At 33.8% G+C, this 25,193-nt stretch overlaps 1 protein-coding gene across 1 annotated transcript in view; it reads right to left on the bottom strand.

Annotated features, from left to right (window-relative positions):
* The window catches only part of beat-VI (Immunoglobulin domain-containing protein beaten path VI), a 179,194-nt gene extending 156,738 nt beyond the window's left edge, over positions 1–22,456 (bottom strand). The window contains exon 1 of the mRNA XM_073962969.1: positions 21,284–22,456. The gene's annotated coding sequence lies outside the window, so the exon portion shown is untranslated. The remainder of the gene's footprint in view (positions 1–21,283) is intronic.
* Between the last annotated feature and the right edge of the window lie 2,737 nt (positions 22,457–25,193).

The raw sequence follows: 25,193 nt of genomic DNA, 5'->3' as shown, positions 1-25,193 counted from the left end.
TGAAAAAATATATATATTTCTTGTTTAATAAGTGGGTATAAAAGCAGGTCGAAGTGACCCTATTTGGATTTTTTTTTAATATTTAAGTTGTTTGTAAATATATGATAATATGCAAAATAAACAACGGTTATTAAATATCTTCTTTTAGTAATTGTAATGAAAGGTATGTGAAACGTATTTAAGATGTTCAGTGTCGCCAATGAATTGTGCGTTCTTTAATAATTGATGCCCGTACTTGTTAATTTTTTTCGAGATCAATTTTCACAATAAATTATGAAAATAGTTGTGAGTAAGATCGAGTTGGGCCGTGTAATTTATCATTTCATAAAAAAGGAAGGGGTTTTTACAAATGTCCATCGAAACATCCTGCACATATTTGCACTTTTTGTTTTTATGTGATATTTTGTCTTGCAGGTATGTACAGATTTTCGTTCATTCAGAATGTCAGAATATAGTATAGGGTCACTTTCTTGCGTTTGGGCATAATTTAGAGTTTTGATATATTTTATGACCTATAGTAAAATTTTATGGCGAAAAAATTTCTAGAATATTTTGGTCTGATCCGACCACATTTTATAGGAGATTTTAAAGATTTGTGGAAAAAGGGACCAAAAGGACTCGCACGAGGGTTAATTTTTTTAAGACAATTATTCCTTGCATTATTGTCAGTAAAGTTGCCAAAGGCATTATACACCTAAAGTGCAAGGATTCCAAGTTATCTTAACTCAAATATTTCCAAAACTGTAGAAATTGTGGAAGCTTGCACACCTATTTTAGTTTCTTGGTTTTTTGGCAAAATTGATACCGATATTTCCTTGGTAGGTAATGCAAATAGGGATTTCATTTCTTTGTGACTTATAGTGAAATTTAGCTGAGAACATTTTTGTCTTTGACGCCAATCTTCTAAAATGATGCTTTGTATGACAATTTTTCCAAAACTTTGATGAAGTACGACATTAACCCTAAAATGTTTTTTTAATTTGCATATTTCTGGAGTTAAGGTAAGATATAGAGTTTTGGTGTATTCTAGGACCTATAGTAAAAATTGATGCCGAAGAAATTTGTAGAATATTTTGATCAGATAAGATCAAATTTTAAAGGAGGACGGACCAAAAAGACCCCTTAAATGACCGCCTGAGGGTTAAATAATATCAAAAATGTAATCAGCGGCCCGAAAAACATAAGAACCAAAGGTTAGGTCAAAATCCATTCATTTTTAGAGTTTTGGCCAGGTTTTTCGGAAAATCGGACACTGTGCATTGGTTCAAACGAAGTTGTGAAAGATCCGACCTTTTCATTAGCCTTTGAACCCATTCCATCGATCCAATAGTGATGAATTTTGTGTTTTTATTTATACACATTTTTCTAAATATATAAGATTAATTATTTACAATAGGCTTGATGTTGTCGGAGACTCGAAATCAGAATCAACGTTGTTAAAACTCTCGTAGTAATAACAATGTCATTGCAAAGGGTTGGTGGAAATGACATGCCAAAGCATTGGTGAAAATGACATGTCAGAGCATTGGTGTAAATGACATGCTTTGGATCCAAAAATGAATAGCATCTTTTGGGGTCCACGCTCATATAAATTAATTAATTTTAAATCATTTCCCGTTGGAGTTGATCGAAGATTTTGCATGTGCAAAATATTTTCGGTCATTCATCTCAGCTCAAACGAGAAATTAATTTAATTAAAATTTTTGTTTTAATTAATTTCTCGTTAGAGTCGAGCATAATGACCTATGATTTTTGTAAGTGAAAAAGGAAGGCCGAAGATTCGAATCCACACAACCACCGCTATGTGATATGTTTCGCCTTTGGTAGAGGCTCATCAGGCATATCGGCTGTGGAGCGGCTTCGCTATCATCTAACTTTTGTTCATTAAATTTTTTCACCACTTAATCTACCATCTTTCCAATGCACAGTGGGGCCAAAGTCAGGCATTTGAGGCAAAAAATCACATGGGCAAGCTAGACCTTCAAAATTTCGTGCAGATGTTTATAATCGGCCAAGAAACGAATCTGCCAAATTTTGTTGATATCGGTTCATATATAAATATAGCTCTCACATATATGTTCGTCCGATTTCAAGTAATTGATGGCCCAAACACGCAAATTCTGTCCAATTATGATGTAATTTGGACAATGCTACCGAATTCTTACTATAAATAAGTTTACCAAGTTGTATTGAAATCGGTTCCGAATAGGATATAGCTCCCATATATCGACACCTCCAAATAATAGTATGCTAAGTCTAAAAAGTGAGTTTTGCAGGAGAAGCTCTCAAAGTGTGGAAATTGTTTTGAACTTCCGTACTATGCTAAGTCAATATTTGTTTATAACTTCTGTTCGGATTGACCGATAATTACCAAAATTTGACAGAATTTATGTTAAAGGGCGTTCGACACCTCCAAATAATAGTTTGCTAATTCTGAACAGTGAGTTTTGCAGGACAAGCTCTAAAAGTTTGGAAATTTCTTTGACCTTCAGTACTATGCTAAGTAAATATTTGTTTATAACTTCTGTTCGGATTGTCCGATTATTACCAACATTTTACAGAATTTAAGGTAAAGGACGCTAAATATAAAAATGCAAAGAACTTGAAAACATGCTAAGTCGACTTAGCATACTATTGTTTGGTGGCGTCGATATATTCGCCCGGTTTTAGGTATTTGGTTCACCAATCACGCTATGTCTGTCCAATTTCGATGAAATTTGGAATGTTTTACGGAATTTGCACTAGAAAAAAGTTTGCCAAATTATACTGAAATCGGTTCGAATTTGGATATAGCTCCCATATATTTATTAGACTGATTTGAGGTATTCGGTGCACCAAATACGCAAATTATGTCTAATTTTGATGCAAATTGGGAAATGTCGCGGAATTCGGACAATAAATAAGTTTGCCAAGTTATATCTAAATCGGTTCTGATTAGAATATATCTCCCATATACATTTTTCATCCGATTTGATGTTTATTGTACAGTAAATTCGTAAAATAAGTCCGATCCGGATTAAATTCGGTACTTCCGGCCGAAATCAGCCAAGAGTAGAGTCGGTAAATTTTTGTTATATTCAGTTCAGAGTTAACTATAGGCCCCTTATATATTTTCATCCTATTTAATGTTAAGTTGTTAAGAAAGGGTATCACATAGTCGGCCCCGTCCGACTTTGGTCTTTTCCTGCGCACAGAAGTATTTTATTTGGTAAAGGCGTGCACAAATGTTTTTAATTTATTGTTTAACTCCCGTCATATAGTTATCTTTGGCACCTCTATTACATTTCGCAGAAATCCAGTCTATAACATGTTTAGGTTTTCGCTGGGTTTCTAACCAAAAATTAAAAATATCCAAACTTTCAAGTTTTACGAAGCCTGGAAATTGGTTTATTTTTAATTCGCAAGTATACGCAAATTTCTTCACCTCTCACCACATATATATATTTACGAGAATACTCCCCGATACCGAAAGTTCTACTCCAAAGAACACATCGACAATACCACAGACTACATCAAAAAAGATCACTTACTGACACACCAAATTATTAAACACATCTTTTATTAGATTTACATTTTTAATATTAATCTTAATTTACACTCCATTACCCGTATTTTCCATTTTGAAAAATATATATAATTTCAACAGATCAGGTTTTGGCGCCAAAATATTTAAATTGTTTAATTACGACTGAATGTCAGAAGTAAACGGAATGAAAATTATGTTATCTTTGACAGCTGGCATGTCGCCGTGGGCCGATGCCCGATTGTAATTTTTTGGTTGTGGAGGTTTGAAAGTGTTAAGAATATAATTACGTTATTATTTGATTTCAATCATTGACTTGCAATGTATAGGATTTTTTAATTTTATTTTTTTTTCATTAGATTTGTTACCTTTTGCGCCGCGTTATATAGACTGATCTTTGAGGTAGCCATTGGTATGGGTAAGACTAATCATTGGAGAAGCAGCATCCACGATTTACACAACTCAACTTAACCTTTAAGATGCGATCTTTTTCACGATAGAGCTTTTCTATGTTGGTGATTTTCATACTTGCAAAATAGCATTCCCCGCGTTTCTCATCTGTAGCCTGGTAAAAAGTTAAAAACAAACAACAAAATTATCGCAAATACTTATCATCCGAGCGGAAGTGTTTGTTCCTTTCTGCATCCATGAAATTCAGCCAACTGTTACTGTGATAATAAAGCAAAACATTGAAATTTGCTCCCTTTTTGATAACAGCAGCTACACCAACCGATATAGCTTTTAACAAAAGTAACGTTTCACTTAAAAATGTCGTCAAATAAATTGCGTTACAAATATAATTAAGAATGGCATATGTACGCTTCCCGAAGAAATGGCAAACAGCGATAGCGACAGCAACAGTAACAACCACACCAACATCAAGCACGAATTAAATGTATATTCATGTAATTGCTAAAGCGTGTTAATCGTGCTTACGCTGCAGCTACATCGCGTTGGGAAAAAATCTTCCAGCACCAAAATCTAACAAATTCCCCTATCCACTTATCCGGTTAGAACATCTGGCAGTGTAAACAACATTAAATGGAGAGAAGAATGAACGCAGAAAAACCAACAGCAGAACAAAAACTGCATACACCACTCACTCGTCTTCATTGTCATTGTCGACATCGTCGCCGTTCACTTGTGAATTGGAATTCTTTTTGCAGGCAAATACACTCGTATTTCACACAATTCTCACATGTGTGTGTATGTATATGTCACTTGTTTCCTGCAATATGTGATTGTATTGCTGTTGTTGAACGGTCGGAGAATTGATTACGTATGTATGGATGGATGTGTGTGTGTTCGTTTATGTTTTGATATTAAGGAATTTGGTTTCTTTTAATATTCCATGCAACATTCGCAATGCTTAAAAGCGGATCCCAAACAACAACAAGAACAACATCGTCATCTTGTGTATCCCCCTCACGGTTGACGATGTTTTGAAATGATGCGTGTATGTGTTTGAATGCGTGTATATTAAATCACAAAAAATGTTAGCCAACATTGAAAACATAGAAATTACTGAAGGCACACAACTTTTTATATATGAATGTATGTATGCATACCAACAGACCGTGTATGGAACAAGAGTAGACACTTAAGCAAATCGGAATAAATCAAATTTGAAAAATATGTTGCCATAATGTTATTCCTTAAAAACACCAACCTAAACCAATTTTCTGTAAACAAGGATACTTGGATCCCCAAAGAACAATGTATGAGGAACGAAAGTAATAAAGTTGTTGTTGTTGCTAAATTTATTATAATAACTGGGGCAAGGTAAATAAATGAAAGAAATTGACTTTTGAGTTTGATTTAACTAGCTTGCAAATTCGTAAACGAAGATTATAATGCATTGTTGCTTGACGAGTTAAGTCGTGGAAGTTGTTAGCAAGTTACTATTTAATTAACATACTTGGCAAATTTTGATAATTGACAGAAGCGTGTATCCGTTTCAGCCCATAGATTTTAAAGGGCTAATTATGCTGACGAAAATGTAGCCCAACGGAATGACCAGCTTCGTCAGCAATATAAATAAGGAAGCGTAATTACTCTGAAATGAAATTTTATCCTTCCAGTTATGATTGTTTTATAATTGAACTTTAACCGGATGTAAGCATATCTTCGTAAAAAATTTTATCTTTAACACAAATCTGTTTGAAAATTCCAATCAATAATAAAAAGTAATTTGCAATAACTTCTGTAAGTGCAATACCATTTCACAGTTGAATATTTGTTATTTTGTTCTGCGAAAAAAAAAATCTTAAAATGCGAGATGTCATTTAAAGTCATCCCCTACTATGAGCGATAAATAATTTCATTAATTATATTATTGCCGTATTAACAACGCAAACGTTATGAGAAAACTGGCCACCGAAGCATTTCCTAGTTGTGCTCTTTTATGCCCCAGACCACAACTATGTACTCTGGCCGAGAGAAATTCTTAAGATAATAAAGATAATCAAGGCATTTGTACGGCCGTGTTGACCGAAGAAATTGTGGTGGCTTCTTCTTCGAAGCAGTTTCAGTGAAAAATTATAAATGTCAAAACGATGGCAGGCAAAGTGAAATGAAACGCACAACAAATTGAACGCAACACAGGAGATATTTTAATTTCACCAAAGAATTTTGTTAATAACAGAACAATGGAGACCACAGCCATGGCTAAAATGCCAACAGCCGTGGCAGTTGCAAAAATTAAGGCATCAAAAGACTCAAGTTGGACGACCCGTTCAACGAGAGTGCTGAGAATATTTATGGCATTTAATGCCTCACAAACCGCAATGGCATTAAGCGAAGCACAATTACCATTTTCCCCAAATGCCAGAGAAAACCACGGGTTCAAGCCCACGCACAAATGTGTATATGAATTTCATGCATTCGCCCTCCAATATAAGCACACATGCAAAATTACGAGACAGCATGGTCGACATTAAGCACAACATAAAATTGCAAATGTTGACGATGAAATTCAGGATGATATTTCTTGCCGCTCTCCAGAATAAACATATAAATATATAGCAAAACAAAAAAAAAAAAAACAGCAGAAAAAAGAAGACGAAAACTGTCCTCTGAGACTCAAGTCGAACGAAGATACCACGAGAGCCGTGGCTCCATGTAACCGGAATAAAGAAAAATACGACAAATTCCATAAAAACGGAATAAATAACGAAATACACCTTAAGAGATTTTCACAACGTAAAATACAATAAGCCCAAAAGATAAATGCGACTGGGAAAGTATACACATTCGCTACAAATATCCTAGAATTATTTACCGGAGGAAAACAAGGAGAATTTTCGTAAAAAAACACCAAACTTTTCCTATGTGACATTTTACAAAATATGACCTCTTGAAATGAATTTGTTTCAATGAAAAAGGTAATTTGTAAAATGTAAATGTGTTCCAAGGTATTTTACATAATCACAATGTTTCCTAATATGTTCCATTGTTAGCTGAAAAATTAAATTATTGTCAGTTTTGGCCTAACTAGTGAGGCATTCGCTGTAAAATGATGTTGTTGATAAAACATTTGTTTATAACATTTGTTTCAATATTAACTCGATTAATTCATTCATGTAAACATAAGGAATAGGGATTGGGATAGTTATATGGATACATACAACCAGCAAAGAAAGAGGGCAAACCATCATAAGATGCCCCTTATGTGTGTGGTTAAAAAAACAAATCCAATTTACAACAAGTGAGCAAAGGCCATAGTCGGGATGGGGCTGACTATGTGATACCCTACACACTACTACCCCTGTGCATAAGATTTTCACTCGTAAGCATTTCTTTTCACCTATCTGGTTTTTATATCAAATGACATAAGGCGAATTTTATTTTCGTCTACTGTCGACATCTTCTTGGTACTAATAGAGCGGATTACATGTCTTACCAAATATATGAAGAAGTATTTTTCATTAAAGTAAACACTTCAAAAGATTAAAATTGTGATAGCTTAGCGCCTTTTGCAATAACTCTGATATTTTACCATAAATACCACCTATTGTATTAATTTAAAGCTCAGATGCTTTAAACTCGGAATTTTGGAATTTTTTCAAACAGAAGCAGAAATATCTGTCATTGAAATAAAATTCCATAAATTGGAAATTGGGATATCTCAGCGTCTTTTTCAACATCACAAGCATTTCACCAATTTTGGTAACTCAAGCCGGAACATCATTGAATGTCTTCATTGTTGAAACGCATCCAAACAAAGCTGAGATGATACTCGTCAGTACAAATTAAATGAAAAAGTTGGAATGTGGTATGTGCGCCAACCTTTTTAGCATCATAATAAAGGCGATATTTTCCTTATCCATTGACGAATTTTCCTTTTGGTATACGACTGCTAAAAGCGGAGATATTCGCATAAGAAAAACATCTTTGATTTTTTGTCCACATACGGGAGCCCGACTATGACCTACTTTGCAACAATGTAAAGGAAATCTTATATTCTTCCATTGACGGGCTTTCCTTTTGGAATATGCCTACTAGAATCGGAGATATTCTCATACGAATAAAACCTTGAATTTTCCCAACATAGTTTTTCCCCATTCCGACTCCTGAATATTATCCGGCTATCACCAATATCAATAGGCTTATTTCTCTGTGAGATCCCCATCAACACCCAATATTTCGTGATGATCCGATGAAAATTCCGAACTGTAGTGTTACTGCAAAAAAAAAAAAAAATGGAAAAAGGAATGTTTAACCGACTATTCGCTAATTGACCACCTACGACACATCGTTTGAAAGGTAATATTTTCTACTTTAATTTTGCTTTTGGTATACCCCTTATAGACGCTGAGATATTTGCTTTGGATTAAAACGTTGACTTTTCTCCAAATAAGTTTTTTTGGACATTCTGACCCCTGAATATTTTCCGGCCATCACCAAAATCAGCAATCTTCTTCCCCTCCAAGACCCCATTAAGCCCCAAAATTTCGAGACGATCCGATCACTGATTTCAAAAAAAAAAAAAAATGGAAAAATTGCATGTATTACCTACTATTGCGATGTCTCCGTTATTTGGCCACTTACGCCAACCTAATTTGCATCATTGTAAATATGGTATTTTTAACTTTCGTAGTCAGGATTTGCTTTTGGAAATTCTCCAAGCAAAGCTGCGACATTATAATTAAAATCGAAAAAAAGTTGGGTTTTATATTCGTATGCAACTGTTGCGATATTTTCGTCGTTTGACCACCTACGACAACCTATTTACATCGTTGGAAAGGTTATATTTTCTACTTTAATTATCAGGTTTTTTAGGTATACCTTTTATAGAAGCTGAGATATTCGCACAGGAGAAATCGTTGACTTTTTCTCCAAATACGTTTTTTTGCCCATTCCGATCTCTAAATATTATCCGACCATCACCAACAACAATTGGCCTTTCACCCAAAATTTGGTGACGATCCAATCAAAATTGTGACCTCTAGCGTGATAACAAGGTTTAGATGGACAGACGGACCGTCGGACGGACACACATATGGGTCTACGACCATTATTTCGATGCGTTACAAACTTTTTGGCCAAAACTTATAATTCCCTCCCCACAAAACTGTTCGAAATGCCTGACAAAATTAAGAGCACTATTACCCACCGGATCCGTATGTCATTATTTAACCCATTACAAAATAATGTAAACCAAAATAACTACGTATATTACTCCTTACTAAGTTTTGAGTACGGCGGCCCAGCGCGTGTGTGTCCGAGTACAAATCCTAGTGTTGTGTGTTCAACTCTCACCGTCGACACTAGAGTTTTTTGTTGACAAGATAAATAACAAGTGGTGGTACACATGTTTGCGTTTAAACAACCCTTAATGTTCGTACGCGTAGCCGAGTCTGTTCTGTGTTCGTCTATAAATCAAAAGTTCGCATGATCAAATCCAGCAGTGATCGAAATGTGAACTATTCTAAAAATAGAGTTATTTAAACTTATTTTTCAACGTCTAGTGACCACAGAATAACAAGTTATTCCAGTGGTCATAGAATGCCCTTGTTAAAAAGTGCTATAAAAACCCATTATTTAGTAAGGATTTTTTTTTCTGGATTAACAAAGTCAGACAAAAAATATATGTATATTATTATTTTCTATAGATAAGAGTATTGTATTTCCGTTATATTATATTTGATTCTTTACCCATGGATATTTTTAAGAATTAAAAAATATTCATTTTTAAAAATGATAGGGAACTGTTTTATTTAATTCCCTTGCTTAAGGACAAGCTTTTTTGTGTATAATAATACGACAAAAACATATGGAGATCGAATTATCCGTTTTCGTGCTACAGTGGGCACCGCTTTCAAAAATGCCATTTCAAGAAAATCTCGTTTAAGACTTCGATATTACATACAAATCACAATGAAATTTTCCTTTCGATTTTTGTCCGATAGACTCGAAAATTGTTTTCAACATGTTCTATTCTACCTGTACTATAAAATGAGCCAATCAAAATTGCGATTTTGTAAATTTTTCAAGTGGTCGTTAAGTAGACAGCGGAAACCTATGCAAATGCATACAATGCATAGTGTGGTCATAGTTACTCTATGCTGCTGTATGACCGATTATACCAAATTCAATTTTATCAAAAAATGAAGAGAATACCGCATTATTCTTTTGTATATGTGCATATTTTTACATATTTGCATAAATAAAAAATACATATGCACTTATTTTTTGCATGTGCAAAATAAATGCATTAAATTAAAGCTAATAAATATGCCAGGGGTCCAAATTTCACCCCCGTCGGATCAAATGGGCGCTGAGTTATATTGCGCATTTGTATAAATCAGGAAGATGAACGTGCATATGTAAATATAAATTTTGCATACGCCAAAACTGTTATTTGCATATTCAAACTTTATACATTTAGCATATTATTGCATTTTAATTAGATCCGCAATTTGACGTAAATTGGACAAGAAATAGGGTCCGGTGCCTATGAATAAGCTAATCGCCACGGTATCTCCGGTTAAAGCCTCACAATACTACAACCAAATACCGTTATGTACCGAAGAAAGGTCACAGTTGTTTTTCAAAATGAAATATTAAAAATAAAGTCTGCCAAAAATATTAGAAAGACCCTGGAAAATTATAAAAAATATGTCTATGCTCTGACAAATATTCTAATGTAGAATTTGTAACAAGGAGATTTGTAAATAACATTCGGAAAATTAAAACTATTGTATTCAAAAATTAAATTACACCTAACGAATACAAATCAATGTATATAAGCAACTCAAAAAAATAAAGACCAATGCACATATTAACACTTCTTGTCCACATCAAAGACATACAGTTAGTCAACTAAATTATTGCAAACGATGAATTTATAAGAATTTAGATTTTCAATTAGGAGTTACAAGAAATTCTTTCAGTAATTTTGGGTTTATTTTTACATATCAGTCGATTTACCTGTTTATGTCAACATTATAATAAGTGGCAATAAGTGCAGAAATCGGTCGGAAATAAGTCCATATTAGACAATTATCCTTGTGGCAATTGTCAGTTTGATGGATTGAGAGGTGAGGCATTTGTAACCCTTTGCCTCTCAACACCCTCTCTCACCTACAAACTGCCAATTGCCGCAAGGAAAATGGCCTAATACCCCTGTTACACTTAACCGGATTAACCCAGTGGGGTTGGATTTCAAATGTCAATTCCATAGCGCAAACGTCAAATAAATCCTCTCGAAGTGGGTTAACCCAGCAAAAAACTCTAGTGTAACCGTACTATAACGTAAATATGGACTAACAAAAACAAAAACGGTAAGTAGGTGTTTTTTGATGTCAACTAAATAATTGCAAAATTAATGATCGTGTAATTTCCCGCAATTTTTTTTTTTTTTGAAATTAAGGATTTTTATGACTTTTGCAGATGTAATCTGTTGACGCGTCATAACTTGTTGTCGTTAGTTGATTGTCGTCAGTGAAACAAAGACGGAATATTCCCAAACACGCTTCGGAAGATACGATATACATATATATAATAACCCCACAAAAAACAGATGCTTATCGGTTTAGTCATTTTCGAGCCACAATGGACACCGCAAACTGCTTTAGTAAAAAAAGTGTTTCGTGGGCGGCCATTTGCCAGAACACTGTGCAATATTTTTCAACAAAAAAAAAACATGAAAGTTGTTCAATGTGTGACCTATCAGATTAAAAGAAAATATTCTGAAATGTTTGGTATATTTCTTGTAAAAAATTCATGAAATACATAGGCCAATTTTCAATAAGTGGGGTACAACATTCCGAAACTTATTTATTCAATTCCGAGACGTTTACAAGCTGTTATTGATGACCGAGGTGACCTTAAGAAATATTAGAACCAACTTTTCAAGAAATACCGTGTAAGACAGAGAAGTTGTGAATTTTGCAATTCTTTAGTAACCAGTACAAACAATTATATGTTCTCTTTTTTGTAAATTTTAAGAACATTTTTAGTAAAATGTTACTACTTTTATACCCTCCACCATAGGATGGGGGTATATTAAGTTTGTCACTACGTTTGTAACTACTCGAAATAATCATTGTAGACCCCACAAAGTATATATATTCTTGATCAGCGTGCAATTCTACATCGATATAGCCATGTCCGTCCGTCTGTCCGTCTGTGGAAATCACTCTAGCGTCCGAACGGATTGACGTAGGTTGATGAAATTTTGGGAAAATATGTTATATTTACGTAGGACTTTTGGTATTGAAAGCGGGCTATGTAGGTCCACGCTTTCGTATAGCCCCCATACAAAATGACGCGTGACGCGTCGTCTTTTTAAGGAATTTTTAAGATATTTGGCCCATTTTACCACCGAATTGGTTGTAATTTGGTACTTTGTATCTCCAGAGGCCAAAAAATATTCCTACCAAAGTTGGGTTACATAGGTCCACGTTTTGGTATAGCCCCCATATAAGGCCCCATATAAAGCACGCGTCATTTTAATATATTTTGAATGTATTAGACCCATTTGACCACAGAATTGGTTGTAATTTGGTATTTTGTGTCTTCAAAGGCCAGAAAACATTCCTACCAAAGTTGGGTTATATAGGTCCACGTTTTGGTATAGTCCCCACATAAGACCCCTTACAAAGTACGCGTCATTTTAATATATTTTGAATGTATTAGACCCATTTGACCAAAGCATCGGTTGTAACTTTGTATTTTGTGTTTCCAGAGGCTAAGAAACATTTCTACCATAAAATGTTTATATAGGTCCACGTGTTGATATAGCCCCCATAATACAATATCTCCCGATTTTTGATATTTTGAACGTTTTAGCCTCATTATCACACCGATATGGCTTAAATTTTGGTATTTAGTCTTCTTTGGGCGTATAAAACTTTCCCCCAGAAATTTGTAGGTATAGGTCCACGCCATCATATAGCCCCCATAGAACGGTACCTTCCGAATTTCGGTATTTTTAAGGTAGTGGCCACATTAATCCACCGAAATGGCTGAAATTTGTGGTGGAGGGTATAAAAAGTTCGGCCCGACCGAACTTAACGCTTTTCTTACTTGTTTATTTTATTATTAATCATGTGTAAGAATTCAACTGTTACCAATGTTATTTATTTATTCCAATAAAACGTTGATTTATTTAAAATTTTGTAATAATTTTGGTTTTGCATTAATGTAGTTAACTAACTGTATAGTTACAATAGATTGTATGATATGGAATGTAAAAAAATGCTTCAGAAAAATTCTTACCATTCCCAATGATAAAATTAAATCTCTTGAAGATTGAAGGACTTGATGTGAAATATCCACAACCGAATTTTCTGTTCAAAACTTAAAAACTATCTAAATGGGTATTTTTGGCCGCAACAGTGGTTTTCTCACTCTAATTCAGTATAAAATTTTGACTTCTTTACTTTTTTCTACGTATTTCAAACACAACGTACGGCCGTGGCCCTAATAATATGTTTATATTCTGTGGAACTTTAAAGATGTATGGTTATTTTCTTATAGCGAGAAAGAAATACCGTTACAACCGATTTAGGATATATTGTTTTACTCGTATAGCCAAAAAAAAGACCACTTAATACAATATCGTGCACAGATAATTTTTTGCATACTTTTGGGTTTCTAGCCTGGTGAATCGGAGTGTATGTACATAATGTTGCACAACAGTAATATCAATATTGAAAAATTAGCACACATCGACGCCTCCAAACAATAGTATGCTAAGTCGACTTAGCATATTTTCAAGTTCTTTACATTTTTATATTTAAAGTCCTTTAACTTAAATTCTGTCAAATTTTGGTAATAATCGGACAATCCGAACAGAAGTTATAAACAAATATTTACTTAGCATAGTACTGAAAGTCAAAGAAATTTCCAAACTTTTAGAGCTTGTCATGCAAAACTCACTGTTCAGAATTAGCAAACTATTATTTGGCTGTGTCGAACGTCCTTTAACTTAAATTCTGTCAAATTTTGGTAATGATCGGTCAATCCGAACAGAAGTTATAAACAAATATTGACTTAGCATAGTACTGAAGTTCAAAAAAATGTTCACACTTTGAGAGCTTCTCCTGCAAAACTCACTTTTTAGACTTAGATGGATGTGTCGACATATTCGTGATTAATATATACGTATGTTTGTTTGTATGTACGAACATATGTAATTACATTGCCTTTTAATTATTTCAAGTCTCATTGTCTTTCATCAATTCCATTAAGAAAAAGTCCCGATAAAAATTAATGTAAATTGATTTCAATTCTAAAAGTATTTTATTGAAATATTCAATTACATTTTTTGTCGTCGTACTAAAGATCGATGATTCATTGTGACACTTGGATTCTAAATAAATGTGTATTGATGTACCATGTTTTCTTCTTCTTGTTTTTATGCTATGTGAGTTTTTTTTCGTCACATGTGTCATTAGAAGTTTTATTCTTGTGTGTAATATTATTTCAATTTGTTTGTATGGCTTTGCCTTCGTTATTTCGTGTTGTGTATTCTGCGTACTTTCTTTTGTTCTTTGCATTGATATTGGATAAAATCGACATGAGCAGCAGTGACAATGATTTATGAGACCGTCACACATGTAAATGTGAATACTTTTGTTCGTACAAATAAACATGATATTCTGTTACAAAACATTAGAAGTTACTGTCAGATGTGCAAGTATGTGCTATATAAAAAATATGTTTCCAAAACAATCATAAATGTTGCAAATATATTTTTAATTTGTTGAGTATGTCGAAGTTTTCTTTTCACATAGAAATACAACAACACATATCTGCTACGAAGCGTTATCGACAAAGTCGCAATTAGAATTATTCGGCTGACAATTCTCAAATATGTGGTAGATCGAAGCTAAGAACCGGAATATTCAAAAGTGATAAGCCATTAGAAGAAGAAGGATCTACGATAAGTCAATATTATAGATGTATGGAAACCATACCATAATTCTGGAAGCATGACTTTGTGAGGACTGTGGCAAAATGAGGACCCGACATAGTTAATTTTTGCAAAGGGGATGATACTGACCTAAATTACACGTAGATCATTTTTCTTACGACACTTTCCAGTCACTGGGACCCATTGGTACAATTGAAGTTCGATATCTTATCTAAAAGTATTTTTGTCGCACCTTCCCATGTAAGTGCCTCCACTGCAAACTATGGCTATAACCAAAATACTACCATGCCAATACCATGTGGGGAATATAGTCCTTATAACGAAATAGCGTGCAGAATATGACTTATAAAGAACATTTTATAATATTTTTATAAATCTTGAATTTAATTTTTTGTACAAACACTTATTTGTGTACATATAATTTATTTAAGTTAAAATAAATGCTTAAAATATCGCAATTTGGCGAAAATCTTGTTTTAAACTTATGTAGAATGGTCCGATATTGAAGATTATATTTAATGTTTTTTTGGCTTTGTTGAAGTTTCAATCTCATTTGATTGTTTTAAGTCTGATGTTTTTTGGGAAATTAGAAAGATGGGTGTGATTCTCATTTATTTGAGAATACTGGACACTTAAAGAATTCGGGTTTTCGCTAAAAATGACATCACTTCAAAAAAAACTGAAAAGCCAATTGATAATTCCCTTCGCCGGAATGAAATCAATCAATAATCCTTTCATCATTTTTTAGGGTTTTTAGCAAATTTCCTCCTTGTATGCCCTTATATGCCACTATATAGCGTTATGTTTAAAATTTGCAAAAATGTTTTAGGACTACCAAAAACCGTTTTAAATCCAACTCAAAAATACTGCAGAATGTTTATTTATTTTTGCTGTGGAGGAACTGATTCAAGGTCCCAGCAAGTGATTCCAAGCGATACCATTATTTTACTGGATATTTTCGATTGGTTCAGGGATCGTGAAAGAACCGATATTTCCTTCAGCGATTGAACCTATCCCATAAGCGTCTTGCATCATCTGAACTTAATTTTAATTAAATTAAGAATGGAATTAAGTCCAGTAAGAAAAGGATCAAAGTGGGAAGGACCGACTATACGATACCTAAACCATCACGATTCCAATATAACTTGACGAAATTTTTTCTATGCCAAATTGCTTCACATTTTCCAAATTTCATTAAAATGTTACAAATATAGTGTGTTTGGTGCATGGAAACTATAACGAAATCTGAACCGATTTCTATATAATTCGACCGAATTCTGTCACACCATTCAAATTTAATTGAAATTGGACATCCACAGGGTGTTTGGTACATCAAATACATGAAGTCGGCCGAATATGGGAAGGATGTACAAATTTGAACCGATTTTCACAAAATGTCACATATAGAAGGGGACACAAGCTATGTATTTCAGTTAAAATATGTCGCAATTCATAAGAAACAACTAATAGTACTATGAAGAAATCACTTCCTAAAAGCAGCGCTATGCGGATTGAACCACCAACAATAATAGAAATAGTACGTTTAAATAAAGTGTTTAAGAAACCCCTGACGCGGTACAACAATTTCCAAAAAAAAAATACACACATATTATGAAAGAGAATAGTTTAGTCTTAATATGAAACAATAAATGGAACAGAGTCCGAATTCACTCCAAGTAAGAACTGCATAGATCCAATGAAACTATTACGCATTTTTATTATTGAGTAATCGGTAAAAAAAAATTACCCATTATCTTTCGTTGAATTACACTTTTAATTGAATTTGACGCAATATATAGACGGTTGGTATAGACAGGCTTTTTTAAGCCTGTCATATTTTCAAAAAAAAAAAAAAAAAAAAACACTGTTCAGCACGACTTTTGTTTCGTCCGCATTTTTTTTGTTGGTTTCTAACTCAAATTGTTGAGCTGTCCGAAAACAGTTTTTCTCCATCAGCAAATGTTTTTATACCCTGCACCACAACGTGTGGAGTGTAATAATAAGTTAGTTTTGGGCCAAAAGTTTATAACATACCAAACTAATGGAGATAGGTCCACCTTCCGATCGACCGATCGACTTCTCTGCGCATTCTGAGTGCCATCGATTAAAAATTTTGCATACAGTTAGGCTTCTCACTAACTACGATTGGTATTGAATTTGGTTAACTTTGAAACATATTTAGGGGTCAGAATTGACTAAAAATTGTTTACTCTATACACGGGGCCACCGTGGTGCAATGGTTAGCACGTCCGCCTTGCACTCAGAAGGTCTGCGGTTCAAATCCCAGGCCAAGCAACATCAAATTTTCAACGGTGGCAAAATTCCCCCTCAGTAATGCTGGCGACATTTCCTGAGTATTTAAGCCATGAAAAACTTCTCTACAAGTGGTGTCGTAAGACACGCCGTTCGGACTCGGCAATAAGAATCATTGAGCCAATATGAATCGGCGTGCACTCATTGATATGAGAGGAGTCTCCCTTGTCCCATCTGGGATGTTTGTGGAACAATTATTATATACACGAAGAGAAGAGATATTGTAGGAGCAATCACAGTAATATGTATTGTTGATGCATCAATATATTTTGTGTAATTATGTTTCCTGATAAAAAATATATATGTTTGAAACAACAACATATATTTTAAGATTTTTAAAATACACTATTTTGTTCTTAGAATAAGGAATATCTTTGGTCCTAGATGGGTTTTGGAACGGAATTGCTTTATTTTTAAAGAAGCGAATCCCACATTTACACAGATACCAGCAATTTTAACTGAAAGAAAAAACAGATATCGGTTTTCTAGACGGCACCCCCTCTAAAGTGTTTAGTTTTGTTAGATTTTAAGATTGCAAAAGTTTAAGGACACTTGGAATATGTCAACACTTACCACTGGGTCCTGAAAATTTCCATAGCATTTTGCATGGGACCAAAGGTGGATTTTCACCAAATCATCCAATCGATGAGAAAATGTTACCATTTCATTTCGGTGTTTAAAAAAGTAATCCTACAAAAAATTTTGAAAATCGGTTGGATTTTAATATAAAGCTACAGATAGGGCCCAAATTACCTAAAATTGCACAAATACACGTTTGTAGGATTCGTTTTCTTGCACAGCAATGAACTGGTAAAAATACTCGTCGATTGGAAAATAAATGAAGCCTTTAGAGCAATATCGTGAAAATTCATATTTGGCCGAAATTATAAATTGCTATGGAAACTTTGAGGCCCCAGTGGCAAGTGCTGACATATTCCAATTGTGCTCAAAATTTGGCAATCTTAAAATCTAAGAAAACTATACACATTAGAGGATTGCTGTCTACAAAAATCCGACATCGATTTTTTAAAACCACCCTAAGCTACACACATCTCTGAGATATAGCCAATTTTGCAACATTTGAAAATTTTTTCTAGAGGCCATACATAGTTCCTGAAGCAGCCGGCGTATCTTTGTCAAGTGACTTGATTTCGAAAGAGCGGATAATAATTATCTTTACAATGAAAATTTCCACAAAATTTTGAATACAATTTTCTCGAAACGTTCCATTTCCATACGATCTCGGCTGTACGGTGTTGGTTCAACGGATCGCACCTGAAGATATCTCTATACCTTAATAAAATATGTAAGTTGAAGATCGAATTTCTGTGGATTCCCCTTATTGTTCCTCAAGAAACCAGTGAATAATTCTCTCCCGGACCTTAGTCCTGTTGCCTTAGCAACTTCCTAAAAGAACCTTAGTTTAAACTCCACATTTGCGCATAGCAGTGTTACAAGCCGTAACATTGACTAACAAGGATCTTATTACCATTCGGTCAATAAGAACCTTCCTTCGTTTTAGTGTTATGGAATCTATAACATTCTTCACTTTGAATTTATAGTATTAAAGTTATTTGTCTTCAGATTAACGTATAGACATGAAGAATGAAGCTTTAAAAAACAATTTTTGCTTTTTTTTTTAAGTGAAACAAACTAAATTAACATAAAAGTAAAAAAAAACCAAACATTCTGAATGTGTTTTTATTAAAAAAAAATAAAAAAAACAAAAGCATTACGCTAAACAGCGCACATGATACGGCCATAGCCTAAAAATTGTAATAAAGACTGCTTATGAGATATCATTTACCAGTGATATCATTACCACATAAGCCATTTACTTCTCGTTAGCAGTCTCCGTGACTATTTTTAGGTTATGGATTCGTCCATGGGCGGAATATCAAAATGGAGACGTTTAAAACAGGAGACTTTATAGTTTAAGAGTATGGATTGGTTAAAATTCAGATGCTAAATTTAGACAGCTTATTTTTCAATGGATCTTCGGGCCCACATAATTTTTATGTTTGTGTTTTTGATTGGTGTGGAAAAGTAGATATTGTCTTTTTGTAAATTTTTCATTTCAATATTGTAAAATAGATAACTGAAGAATGTTGTCGAAATGGGCAACTATTGTGGTCGTTTTGGCTAACCTTTTAAGAGAGTTCATAAATTTTGAAATAATGCAATATTTGGAACCACCGCGTTCGATAGAACTGACACTTGCATATTATTGTCCACAAATAATTGAGAAAGGTTTTCCCGCAGCGTTGCATTTTCACAGGACCTCTGTTGTATGGTGATGGATGAACTCATTTTGTCATATTTTGAAACAAACCAAATTCAGATTTCCTACTAAGCTTCTTTATAAAGGAGGCCATCTTATGATTATTCACTATTAAAATCACTGTGGTGTAGGGTATTAAATGGTCAGCCCGCCTGTCTATAGTCCTTTCTTGCTTGATAAGATATAGTTTAGAATACTATTTTACGATTTTTACGCGGATTTTCGTTATCCTTGGTCACCAAAAAATTGATTGAGGTATTTTGAACTAACCAACAGTTTACAGAATTTTGTTGGCTTGTGTCTTACTTAATCTATGGAACTTCCATTTTCCGAATTAACATAAAAGTCCTCACATATTAACTCGTGGACGGACATCCCATATATTTGTTGGTAGTCGAACTAGTTTGAAAAAGTCATGCACCTTAAATTTTCAAAATATGTTTTCTTTGGTTAGGGACATAAGAGGTCGGTACCAAGGGAGACTTCTATCGCTTCCATTTTCAACTCATAGATAAGTGATAAAAACTATCATAAACTATTTATCGCCGAAAACGATCAACAACTCGACCAATAACAGTGACTGTGAGCATAAGGAGTTTTGTGTTTGATTTGTATTGTTTAAGAATGATACTAACTTCTTTCTAGCCATCCACAAATATTTTTATTCTGATGTTTTTTTTGGAACGACGAAAGATGAGTATAATAATCATTTACATGAGATAAATCGATAATTAAAGAACTCACTATTCACCAAAAATATCATACCGAGGCAATTGAAAATTCCCTATGCCCGGATGATATTGGTGATAATCAGCAATTTTTGCAATGTTGTCAGTTCGTTTTGTAAACATTACTCTCTGTAATAGAGAGTAATATGAAGTTAAGCCATTGGAGGAATACGAATATGCATATATTAGGATTGCGAATAAGGTGTCCGTAGTTGGTATATATGTCGCAAAAATTGTAGTACATACATATATGTTCTTCTTTACACACATACACATATGTCGACTTTATTCGGTAAATGTTTTCGGATCATCGTGAATAAATATCTTTTCAGCTAAATTTCTTTGGCTAATGTGGTCTTATCTGACAACATTTCGCAACATAACAGTGTTAAGATCAATAGCTTTTCTCCTACAAAATTAACATTTTTAAGAGAAAAGTTTGTCCATTTTACCCCCTAATATTATCATATCACCATTAAAACTCTAAACCAAACTCACGACCCGAAACCAACAGCGTTTTAGTCAGCGGCAGCCAACCCAGCATCAAACCTATGCTGCCAAGACAACAACAACTATTGTTTAAACTTTCACCAAATTTCATGTTGATTGGGCTATAATTGCTACATTTAATCAGCTAAATATTCCATAGGACCAATACTTCCGGGAAGAAAAGATTTTTTAATACTCTTTCCACAGTATGGTGTAGGTTATACAAATATAATGCCATGAGTAGTTTTAACTTCAACTCATTCAATTTACGAAAAAGAAACCCCCTCGTAATACAAGAGTTCATTTGGAAAATAAACATTTTTGTTTTTCTTCTCATAACGCTAATGTCAATAAAATTTTAAGTGCCCTCCAAAGGCAAACAAGCAAAAACAAAAACTCAACGAACAATAAAGGATCAACTTTATGCCACTAATTTACCAACAAACATGCCATAATATATTTTATGCGTTATGGCAGTGGCGGTATTTTTAGCATGTGTGAGTGAATAAATAAACTCATCACATGTGAGTATGTGTGTATTAGAATACAGAATGCTAAATGTTTACCTTATTCCGGTATGATAACTTCTTCGAATGCAGCAACAGCGTCTGCTATCAAACTTTATGCAAAAGAAAAAAACGTGTGCTTTGACTTCGTTATGGTTGATTAAATTGCTGCTCCACTTGTAGTTGTTGTTTTTTATATCAAATACACGCTTCCCTATAAATGTGGATAGGCGTGTGTGCGTGTGAATATTTCTATTTCCGTCGTGAAGAGATGATTACTAATCCAATTCACGTTATGAGGAAAATATAAAAAATTTATTTCATAATTTTTGTATACGTTTGCTTTTTTGCTTTTTGGTTGGTTGGCTTTTGATTTTGATTCACTTTGCACTCTTGTTAATCGCGCTTTTTTACTTTAACATCTTATTTTTGCTTACTGTGCACGTTTCGTATGGCTTTTACATCACAACACTTATTTTCGCACCAAAAATGTCCTGAATGAAATCGAATTCGGGCGGGTGTGATTTTTTGCAAAGGTTGCAGTTATGTACGTTAGTATGATGGTGGTTTGATATTTATCAACAAATTGGTATTTACTATGGTATGCCCTAATGGCGGTACACAGCAGGAGGGTGAACGTTCATTTGATTTGAGGACTTTCTGCTGTGTTCGTATTATTGGTTCATTGGTATTTTAGGCATGTTCCAAGACAGTACCTCAACAATTTTACGAGTGGCGTGTACAATATCAGGATATCATTAATTGCACACTTTGTTCAAAAACACTGTCATAAAAATATGTACTTATATGCTAACACTAGAGTAAATGCGACTTAAACAACTGCTCCTATAGGTAAGATATATAAAAGATTGGCTTAATTTTATATGGGACAATGTTTAGCAGTGAGGAGTAATGTATGAGAAGTTATTGTAACATCCGCGCACAATTTGTAATCAACATTAATTGATTTTTGAATAAAAATTGCAATTATTTGCATCACTATTCACAATACTTTTTAATTGATTTTAGAATTTATCATTTGTTTTGATTTCTGTTTATTTTCTTTCTTTTTGTAGGTTTTAAGGTTTTCAAATTATCATCAGTTGTTTTGATTGTTTCTCTTCTGCTTGCGGAGTGTGTATGTGTGTGTTTACTTTTATATTTTCAACATTAGCGCTTGTAACGAAAACATCACCTCGTTGTACCGATCCATACGAAAGTACTTTTCCAACTAACATCTGACAAAATAAACGAGCTCAATGTGTTTCAATTTCAGCTGTGGTCTAAAACGAGTGTCAGAGACATTAGTGGACCGCAAGGAGCAACGGAAAACGACAGAATTGCGTAAAAACAACTCTGATGAGACCAAGAATCACATTTCAATATTTTGACAGACTCGCACAAATGAACGGACGAAAAGTTGAAAAATTCCATTGCAAACTTAATACTCATGCTCTCTATTTTCTCTCTAAATAATAAAGCCCCTTTTAAAAACGTATCTCTTTGCTGTGATTACGTCGTATAATGTCTTATTTTTCCCAAGGAAACAAAGGCGACCTCTGTACGCAGGATGCTGTGTTTACACAATAAAAAGGGGCGCAGTCAAAGAGAAAATTATTACCTCTTCGCAAGTTTTGCCCTTCGTTACTTGAGAAGATGAAATGTGTCTCTTGTTTTGCTGTTTCAATTTCATTCTGGCGCACACGCTTCTGGAGCAATCAGCTGTTTATTTGTGACACGAAATTCAAATTCTCCTCTCTCAAAATAAAACCAATTCTCTCACCACTTCGAATTATCCTGTATGTTCGTTGTATACTCCCATATTATTATGTTTCACTTTCATTTTTCTTTCGGAGATAAACATCGTTTCCATTGTTCCATCGTGTTGCCCCCATTGGATGAAACTCAATTTATTTTGTATTGAGTACTTGCCATTGTTAGTCGTTCGCTTGGTTGCCTGTTCGTAGGTTTAACGTTCGTCCTGCGATAAACAATGCATGTAGATGCTTATCGAATTCTGTTTATATATGTATGGATGTGTGCTGTAGCTGTGCCTGACCCATAAATGCCTCCAGTTGTCCACATTGGATGGTGCACTTGCATTTGAGCGAATCAAAAATAAAAGTAAAATACAAACAAATTATTGCGGAGCTCTAAAGTGGGGTGTTTACACTTTAGAGCTCCGCAATAATTTGTTTTGGTTGAAAATGTATGGTATCATCCTACGAAATAACTAAGAACAGCTATAGTTGGACATGGTTGATGATGGTGTTATCCCCCATATCATCGACAATTAAAAATATTAAAATGTTTATGATTGACTAACGAGTTTTCATAAGAACATTTCATCGAAATGACGTAAAATCTATTAAAATTGACAAATAAAATTAATGAACAGTTCATAGAAAAAAATAAAATAAAAAATATTTTAAAAAAATTAAGTTTCAGTGTTTTATTTAGAAATGCACTTAAAACTAAAAAATAATTTGTCGCTTAGCCTCAATAAATATATTCTTTCTCATGATAGAATCTCTTAAATAAAACGCTTGCATTTAAATTATGAATGGTGGCAAAATTAAACGGCAAGCGTTTTATTTGAGAGATTCTATCATGAGAAAGAATATATTTATTGAGGCTAAGCGACAAATTATTTTTTAGTTTTAAGTGCATTTCTAAATAAAACACTGAAACTTAATTTTTTTAAAATATTTTTTATTTTTAACTTTTTAGTAAATACATTTTTTTACCACTGAGATCCTTAAATGCCTAATTACAGTCCATTTGAGCACAAAATGTAGATTAAAATGCTTCAAATTGGATGGTGCAGTTATATGGATGCTATATTCAACCTTGACCTACATCCACAATTTTTAGTGGGAAAGTTCCTGGACTATTGAGAACTCCAAATTCCAAGTTACAGCAAATTCGGGCTAAAATGAAGACAAAATCCTCAAAATACCAGAAGCCGTTTGGTACCGTTATATGGAGGCTATAGGAAAAAATGGACCCTATATTGGTTTTGGTTTCATATTCATGTATTGTCATCTAAATCTGAAAAATGTGCAAAGTGTTAGTTCGATTGGTCAACTGCAACCGTGATAAAAGTCAGTTACCAGATTTTAAAAGGGGGTCAAGTTAGACACCGTAAAAACACTGTAAGAATGGACCAATATTAGTTTTGATTTCATATTCATGTGTTGTCATCCAAATCTGAAAAGTGTGCAAAGTTTAAGTACGATTGGTCACATGCAACTGCGTGAAAGACGAGTTACCAGATTTGAAAAGCAAAATACCGGAAATCGGGTGGTACCGTTATATGGGGGCTATAGGAAACAATGGACCCATATTTGTTTTGGTTTCATATTCATGTATTGTCATCTAAATCTGAAAAGTGTGCAAAGTTTTAGTTCGATTGGTCAACTGCAACCGTGTTAAAAATCAGTTACAAGATTTGAAAAGGGGGTCAAGTTAGACACCGTAAAACACTGTAAGAATGGACCAATATTAGTTTTGATTTCATATTCATGTATTGTCATCCAAATCTAAAAAGTGTGCAAATTTTAAGTTCGATTGGTAAACTGCAACTATGTGAAAAAAGAGTTACCAGATTTGAAAAGCAAATTAGATAAAACACTGTGAAACAGTGTAAAAATGGACCAATATTGGTTTTGATTTCATATTCGTGTATTGTCATCCAAATCTGAGAAGTGTGCAAAGTTTTAGTTCGATTGGTCAACTGCAACCGTGTTAAAAATGAGTTACCAGATTTGAACTAAACACACACCAAGGCAAGTTAAATAAAACACTGTAAAAATGCTTGTTTCACGACAGAAACTTTAAGCAAAACCAAATTTGGAATGTTTTTGCAATATTTTTTGTTTAATGATACAAACATTGTTAATATTCCCCATTAATTAATGTCGAATTATCAATCTAACCAATTAAAAAAATATTTAAAGGGCTTTCATAA

The sequence above is a fragment of the Musca autumnalis genome, unplaced genomic scaffold, assembly GCF_047663935.1.
Source record: "Musca autumnalis isolate F117 unplaced genomic scaffold, ASM4766393v1 scaffold_1, whole genome shotgun sequence".
Taxonomy (NCBI): Eukaryota; Metazoa; Arthropoda; class Insecta; order Diptera; family Muscidae; genus Musca; species Musca autumnalis.
Note: the sequence above shows the minus strand (reverse complement) of the source record. Positions and strands in the feature narration are given on the sequence as shown.